Genomic DNA, 8,284 nt, shown 5'->3' with positions numbered 1-8,284 from the left:
GGGAATGGAACCACCATTTGACCCAGCTATCCTGTTCTTTGTTTTATACCCAAAGGATTTAAAATCAGCATACTATAGTGTTGCATCCACATTAATGTTTATAGCAGCTCAATTCACAATAGCTTAACTATGGAACCAACCTAGATGTCCCTCAATAGATGAATGGATAAAGAAAATGTGGTATATATACTCAATGGAATATTACTCAGCTTTTAAAAAAAGAGAGTAAAATTGTGGCATTTGGCAATAAATGGTTGGAGTTGGAGAATATCATAGTAAGTGAAAGAAGCCAATCCCACAAAACCAAAGACTGAATGTTTTCTCTAATGTGCGAATGCTAATTCACAATAAGGCGGTGGGGGGGGGGCACTAGGGAAGAATAGCATTACCTTAGATTAGGTAGAGGGAAGTGATGAGAGAGGAGGGGAGGGGATGTGAGGATAGGAAAGATAGTAGAATGAAACAGACATGATTACTGTATGTATATATGTTATTACCTGACCAATATGATTCTGCAACATGTACACTCAGAAAAACGAGAAATGATATCCCATCTATGTATAATATATCAAAGTGCATACATTCATTCTACTCTCATGTATAACTAATTAAAACAAATAAAAAAATTAAAAACAAAACAAAGCAAAAAAAAAAAGAAATATATTTAAAGCCATTACCATTATCTCTCAGAGTCATAAAAGAAAATAAAACTAAACACCATGTTTTATTACTTGGTGTATATTATCTTCACTCTGAAAGTACACACAGGCAACACTGGTGATGTAGTCACACTGGGCTGTACCATGAAGCTTGCCCAGTATTTCTGCTGGTGTAAGTGGGCAATAGCAGCCTTTTGATGTTACAGGCAACATATTATTAAGATCATTTGAAAGAAATCTAAGTTTTAGCCCTTTGAAAACCGACTCCTGGTGTCTTCAGGTAAGATCAAGAAATTATTGGCATCAAATCTTGCAGAATGAGTGTCAACAGCTTGGAAGGGATCTCTGGGAAGAATAAACTCTTTTATAAATACTGTCTCAACAATCTTCTTTGTGGCACATCTAGACTGTGTGGGGAAAACATGAATACCATCAGGTAAATGGAAAATGATTCAGAAGCTGTGAATCCTGAACATGAAGAAGGTTTGTTTGAGGAATACATTTACCATTTTTATTTTGCTTATATTTTCCTTTCTTAAGCAGGTGTATGTTTAATGTGTTTAACATAAATTAACAATTGATTTCTGTGCATTGTATTTATTAAATAGTTGTTTCAGCAAGTGGAAAATTAATTTTTGTTTTTGCACATCGTATTTGTGTGTTTATGAAGGACCCCAAGGCCCCAGGCCCAACATTAGGAAAACTAACCCCTGTGCCCTGAAGCTGCAAGATGTTCCATATAGATAACCCCGGAAGGGCCAAACTTGAGCAAACAGGGTAAAAACAGGAACTAAAAGGACAGGATGCAATTTTATGGTTTTTCTGAGAACTAAAGTGGAAAAACAAGTTTACCCCCCTAGGTGACTCAACTGCTGAATTCAGAGGGACCAATAGGAAGGCTGTTGCTGTGCTAAGCTAAGACCTAACCCACCTGTTCCCTATAAAAGATCTATACCCCAAAGCCCGGTGTGCCAGTTCACCGAAGCTCCGGCTGAGGTTTTGCTGTGCACCCGCAGGCGCCTGTGTGAGAATAAACGCCTCCTGCTTTTTGCAGCCAGTGTCTCGTGTGGTTCATTCCGGGTTTGGGATCTGTGGATATTTCATTGTGGAGGCCCCACCGAGATCCAAGATCCCGGTTCCGGTTCCGATCCCGGTCCCTATCCGGAGGACACCCGACATCACTGGGAGGTAAGCTGGCCAGCTCAAACTGACTGTCTTGTTGTCCTGTTGGTTATCTGTTCTTTGTTCCGCGCAGCGTCTGTAAGACTATATGATCCTAGGCATAGTCATTTAGTATTCTGAGTATTCTGAGGCAGTTCTGTCATTTAGTATTCTGAGGCAGCTTGAGAAGGAGTTGACGAACTCGGACTTCTCCCCTGCCACCCTGGGAGACGTCCCAGGGATCAGAAGGGTCCATTTCTTTGGGGCCCCCGGTGTTTCCGAGGGTTACACCATTTTTGTAGGCGACAAAGAAGTACAAACTTCTCCCAGGCCATCTGATTTGTTCGGTTTCCACCGAAGCCGCGCAGCGATCTCACTGTTTGGTTTCGTTTTTGTGTCATTGTGTCTGTCTCTCTATTTCCTCTCTGAGAATAACATGGGACAATCACTAACAACCCCTTTGAGCCTAACTCTAGATCATTGGCAAGACGTTCAAGATCGGGCAGACAACCTGTCCGTGGCAGTCAAAAAGAAAAAAATGGGTAACACTCTGTACCACGGAGTGGCCAATATTGGCCCACCCTCAAAGTTAAATGGCCCCCAGGAGAGTCCCTCCATCTCTCTCTCTAATTTGCAAAGTCAGAGATTGTCTTTCAGCCGGGGCCGCATGGCCATCCAGATCATGGCTTTTAACCTTTCAGGACCTCTGCGAATCCCCTCCTGCATGGGTGGGATCCACGCAGTCCGCCGGGAGGATTCCACCCGGCGGTATGGCGGATCTGTCCCGTCCCTGTTCCTCCCGGCCCCTCCACCCCAGGAAGCGAACGGGTCTTCCTGGAGTCGGGCTGCTTGGAAATGCAGCCCAAGGCGGATGATAAATTCTATCTAAGGCTGAATACTGAGACTAGGGAAGCAATGTTTTCTTCCCCCCCATAACCGGCTTGAGTGCAAATAGAGATGCCTGCTGGGGATTTAACAACTTTGACATCTCGCTTTGACTTTTCTCAAAGCCCTGTCCTCATTATTAAATTAATGTTAATTAACTTTAGAGATGGGAACCAAATTTTCAGTCACAAATTTTGACACTCTCAAGGGGACTTTTAAGGAGTTCCCACTCTGCTTTCTTGGGGAAGCCTAGCACTCGAAACAACTGCAAGCAGAGGATGGACTTTTTGGGAGCTGGCTACTAACAAGTTAGAAAAAAAAAAAATACCTAAACTAGAGGAACTGATCCTGTGGGTGAAAGATAGGATTAAGGGACTCCCAGCAGCTGCCAGAGCCATTTAGCTCTGGGGAGTTCCCTGGGTCCTTATCTACATCTTAAGGATCTGTTTACTTAACCTCTGTTTACTTAAAAAGAAAGGACACTGAATGCAGTAAAGCCAGTCACACTGAGACCCTTGATTTTACACCTATAGTTGCCCCTACGTGAAAACATCTGGTCCACTCATAGGAAAATCTATGGTGCCACTGATGGGAGTCATAATTAAATGAAAGTTCAAAACCTGGAGAGATATTTTCTTATCTGGTTGTCTAATTGTTTCTTAGGGATAATCTAGGTTAAATATGTGTCTAAAAAATAAATAATAATAATTTTTATTGTAACAATCTGGTATCTGAATGGGTTTCTAAAGCATTGCACTATCTTGCAGTTAAAAGTTGGGTTTAAACAATTGTTTAGTTTGATTTCAGATAGTTCATGCTAGAAAACTTAAATACTTGGGATAAAAAATTTTAAAAGTTTCAATTTTGAACTGGGTAGCCTGAAAAAAAAAAATTAAAAATAGATCCAAATATCTTTAATTCACGTGATTCAAACGGTTCAATTTAGATTGGGTAAACAGATAAAAGTAAAGATGTCCTCAAAATTAAGCTTATAAGTTTCTCTAGGTGTTCAAAAAGGCCCTAATAAAATGTTAACTCTGCTTAAATTTAAAAGTTTACAAGTATTGTTTCAAAATGTGAACAAAAGGAGGTTTATGTAATTATGGTGTTATTAATGTGTTCATATCTTCCAGGTATACAAGTCTGTAAGGTAAAAGCTTCAAAAGAACATTATATCAAGCTGGTGTTCTAAAGTTGTATGGTAATTTTAGGCTTAAAAAAAAATGTTGGAAATTCAATTATATCATTTGTGTTCTATAACTGAACTTGTTATCAATAAGATATGTACAGTTCCATGTTACTTTCTACTCTAAGATACAATTTATGTATTTTTAAGTTAATAAGAGCCTAATCTGTGTAAAGGTTTTATTGCAAAACACAAAAGTACATTACTACTTTTCTACAAGAGGTTAAAAGCTTTCAGCCTTTAATTCATATTTTAGGTGTGATATTATGTTGTGTTAGCTAATGTTCATGTAAACTTGAACAACAATTTATGTAAACTTTGTAAAATGATCAGCTTCAGAACTATAGTACTTGAGATTTATAAAGAGCCCTGCCTTACTTGAGATAAGGCTCTGTCCCATCTCACTACATGTGAAAATGGCTATAAAAAAAGTAAGCCAGATTTCAGTACAGTTAAAGTTGTGTCCAAAAGTAGGTTTTTGCCAAGATTACTAGGATCTCAAACAGGAAATTATGATGTATAACCCTGCCAGAATTCAAGGTAGCTATTATATAAGCTAAATATGTTTTTACCCTAGTTAGTTTTGTTTTGTAGTTTGCTTATAAATGGTTTAAGGATTGCCTATTAATATTCTAAAGAGGTATTGCTTTAAGAACACAACCTGGGTCAACATAAGATAAAGAGTTATCACCTACAGGATAGAGAGATAGACATTAAAGCCCAGTGCTCTTAATATAAGGCTGTTAACTTATTTGCTGGATGTTTAAGATCAAGTTTTTAAAATTAGTTAAATTAAAAGGGCCAAGAAAACCAATATTTGGCTCTTGCCCTCTGAGTCAGTCTGAATCAGGGAATAGGGGACTTCTCCAAAGGGCTCAGCAACTCTAGGCCACATAACCTCCTGAGCAGGGAGATTAATGAGACCAGTGGAGGACAGAAAGCCAAATGGTGCATTTGCTGTAAAGAGGAGGGTCATTAAAAAAGGGAGACATCCCTGATGCTTCTGAGGGAAGCCATATGGTCAAACAAGGCCTGGACCCATCCTAGCGCAAATGGCACTAGCAGAACTGAAAAGCTGCTATGAAGTTCCCGAGGACTCCCAGGATAACTCAGCTGACTGTAAACAATAGGTAGAAACAAAAGTCAGTTTGACTTGCTTCATCTTAAACACTTAGCAAAGACAGTCAAAGCCAAAGCACAGCTGTTCCTGGACATCTTAAATGATAATAATAATTAAATGTAACTTCCATAAATAAATAGACTGGAGGCTACAAGAGAGATTCTTAGACAGAAATGCCTGATAACTGTCAAAGGAACTACTAGAATAGTTTTAGTCTAAGGCTTTTATTTCTAGACAACACAGGTAGACTTGATGTTTGCTAATATGGTTATCCAGCCCTAAGTAGCAGAATTAAAGATTTCTCTATTAGACACAGAGGAGAAACAAAAGGTTCTTTTGGAAGCTCGCAAAAATGTGCCAGGGGACGACGGGCGCCCCACCCAACTCACAAATTTGATTAACGAAGCTTTTCCTTTAACCCGGCCAAACTGGGACTATGCGACTGAAGCAGGTGAGAACCACCTACATCTCTATCGCCAGTTACTCATAGCGGGTCTCCATGGAGCAGGGGGGTCTCCATGGAGCAGGGCGACGGCCCACCAATTTGGCTCAGGTAAGACAGACTATCCAGGGGTCAGAGGAAACTCCGACAGCCTTCTTAGAAAAATTAAGAGGCTTATCGGAGGTTTACTCCCTTTGATCCTGATAATGAGGACCAAAAAGGAAACATTTAATGGGCCTGCCTTCGTCTCCCAGGTAAGTCAGGCGGTAGCCAATACATTGAAAATTAATTAAAAATTACATTATGGTTATAGACCCCAAAGTTCAGGACAGGTAAAAAAGATAAATAGAACCATTAAGGAGACTTTAACTAAATTGACACTTGAAACTGGCACTAGAGACTGGGTACAACTCCTACCTTTAGCCTTGTATGGGGCCCAAAACACCCCAGGCCCACATGGACTAACCCCATTTAAAATCCTGTACGGTGCCCCACCTCCCGCTATTAACTTTTATAAAACTAAAACCTATGCCTCCCTCACCCCATCTATGCAGACTCATTTGCATGCTTTGCAATTGGTCCAGAACGAGGTCTGGAAGCCTCTAGCCGCAGCATACAAAGAGGAACTTAAAACCCCCTTGCTGCCACATCCCTTCAAGGTCGGAGATACCGTCTGGGTACGCAGGCACCAGAGCAGGAACCTCGAACCGCGGTGAAAAGGACCCTACACTATCCTGCTGACCACTCCTACTGCACTCAAAGTGGACGGCATCGCTGCTTAGATCCATGCTTCCCACGTGAAGACTGCACATCCACAGGAGTCCGCAGACACCTCTCCGGATCCAGAATGGAAGTTGCAACGTACCCAAAATCCGCTAAAGATAAGACTCACTCGATGTTGATTTTTCTTGCTTTGTGCTGTGTCTTCCCCATATCAGTTAACCCCAACCAATCTGTGAGCCAGACATGACAAGTATTATCGGGGACAAGAAATATAATTTAAAAAAAAACAACAAAAAACAAAAAACAATGGGGCCTGAGAGTATATCATAAAACTGCCTATGACCCTGGGGTCCTATTCAAAATTAGATTAATAGTAAATACCAACCCCCAACCAGTATGCTGAGCCGTCAGCTGAAATAATGCTGGAATCCGAGCAGATGGGTCAATGGATATAAGATTATATCCATGATATAAAAAAAGGGGGGAATGAAGGACCCCAAGGCCCCAGGCCCAACATTAGGAAAACTAACCCCTGTGCCCTGAAGCTGCAAGATGTTCCATATAGATAACCCCGGAAGGGCCAAACTTGAGCAAACAGGGTAAAAACAGGAACTAAAAGGACAGGATGCAATTTTATGGTTTTTCTGAGAACTAAAGTGGGAAAACAAGTTTACCCCCCTAGGTGACTCAACTGCTGAATTCAGAGGGACCAATAGGAAGGCTGTTGCTGTGCTAAGCTAAGACCTAACCCACCTGTTCCCTATAAAAGATCTATACCCCAAAGCCCGGTGTGCCAGTTCACCGAAGCTCCGGCTGAGGTTTTGCTGTGCACCCGCAGGCGCCTGTGTGAGAATAAACGCCTCCTGCTTTTTGCAGCCAGTGTCTCGTGTGGTTCATTCCGGGTTTGGGATCTGTGGATATTTCATTTATACTAATTTATTTTTATGTTTATTTGAATACACATATTTGTTATTATACATTTATTTATATTGTAGGGGCAAAAAGGGGGTGATCCCTTTCCTGCCCATCATAAAAAATCATGGCTGACAACTCTACAACAAAAGACAGATTGGCAAGAGAAAAACAAAATAAATTTATTGAATCATTTTTTTGTGTGTGTGTGTGTGTGTGACACAGGAGACATTTTTTTAAAAGAATCAAAGACCTTTGTGCTTAGGGTCAGTGATGCATGGGCAGCCATTTAGAAATATGATTGACAAAAAGGGTATGATATAATCATAATAGACTAAGGGGGAAGTCTTAGCAAGTTCTGCCTGTTAAGATTCTTCCTGTGTTGGGCTGGGGATGTGGCTCAAGCGGTAGCGTGCTCTCCTGGCATGTGTGCGGCCCGGGTTCAATCCTCAGCACCACATACAAACAAAGATGTTGTGTCCCCCGAAAACTAAAAAATAAATATTAAAAAAAATTCTCTCTCTTAAAAAAAAATTCTTCCTGTGTTTTCTTTTTTAAAAAATGTTTATTTTTTAGTTTAAGGTGGACACAACATCTTTATTTTATTTTTATGTGGCGCTGAGTATCGAACCCAGTGCCTCACGCATGCCAGGTGAGCGCTCTACCACTGGGCCACATCCAGAGCCTCTTCCAGTGTTTTCTGTGTAACATTTCTTTCAAGTTACTGGGCAGGATGCTTTCTGGACTGGGGGTCTTTTGACCTACAATGAATCAAGGTAGGTCAGAGAATTTCTTTATGGCCCACTCTTAAACAGAAAGGTCAGGAAAAGTTAGAGTAATAGTTTTAAGTTTTATGGCTGGCTTTGTGTATAAGGGTTGTGATTTCTATGACCCACCTTGGAGAAGAGGAATTCTAGTTTCTCTGGCTTGCTCCAGGGAAGAATAAGGGGTCTTAGGAAAAAGGGCATGAAAAAGTAAGAGAGAAATTTAGCTTTTAATTCTACTTTAATGTCTTCATAGTTGCTGGATAACTGTAGCTCATATATGAAGCTTATAAAATAGCAAATAATCCTTTGTAATAAACATCGTATCATGAAATACATCAGCAAATATCTCTTTAGCATACATTTTTATGGCTTGTTTTTCTGTAAGAGATGTAAAAATTAATCATTTATGCAATATAAATATAATTGGGT

General features: G+C 40.4%; 1 long non-coding RNA gene across 1 annotated transcript; it reads left to right on the top strand.

The window, feature by feature from the left end:
* Positions 1-1,329: 1,329 nt before the first annotated feature.
* On the top strand, positions 1,330-7,051 carry LOC131423343 (uncharacterized). Its single transcript, XR_009224757.1, has 2 exons — positions 1,330-1,847; positions 6,008-7,051. It is a non-coding gene; the product is annotated as an uncharacterized LOC131423343 (long non-coding RNA).
* Positions 7,052-8,284: the final 1,233 nt, after the last annotated feature.

The sequence above is a fragment of the Marmota monax genome, unplaced genomic scaffold (assembly GCF_021218885.2).
Source record: "Marmota monax isolate L192 unplaced genomic scaffold, Marmota_monax_Labrador192_F-V1.1 WCK01_AAM20220418_F8-fsc00098, whole genome shotgun sequence".
Taxonomy (NCBI): domain Eukaryota; kingdom Metazoa; phylum Chordata; class Mammalia; order Rodentia; family Sciuridae; genus Marmota; species Marmota monax.
The sequence above is the reverse complement of the archived record's forward strand: the minus strand, read 5'-3'. Positions and strand labels throughout refer to the sequence as shown.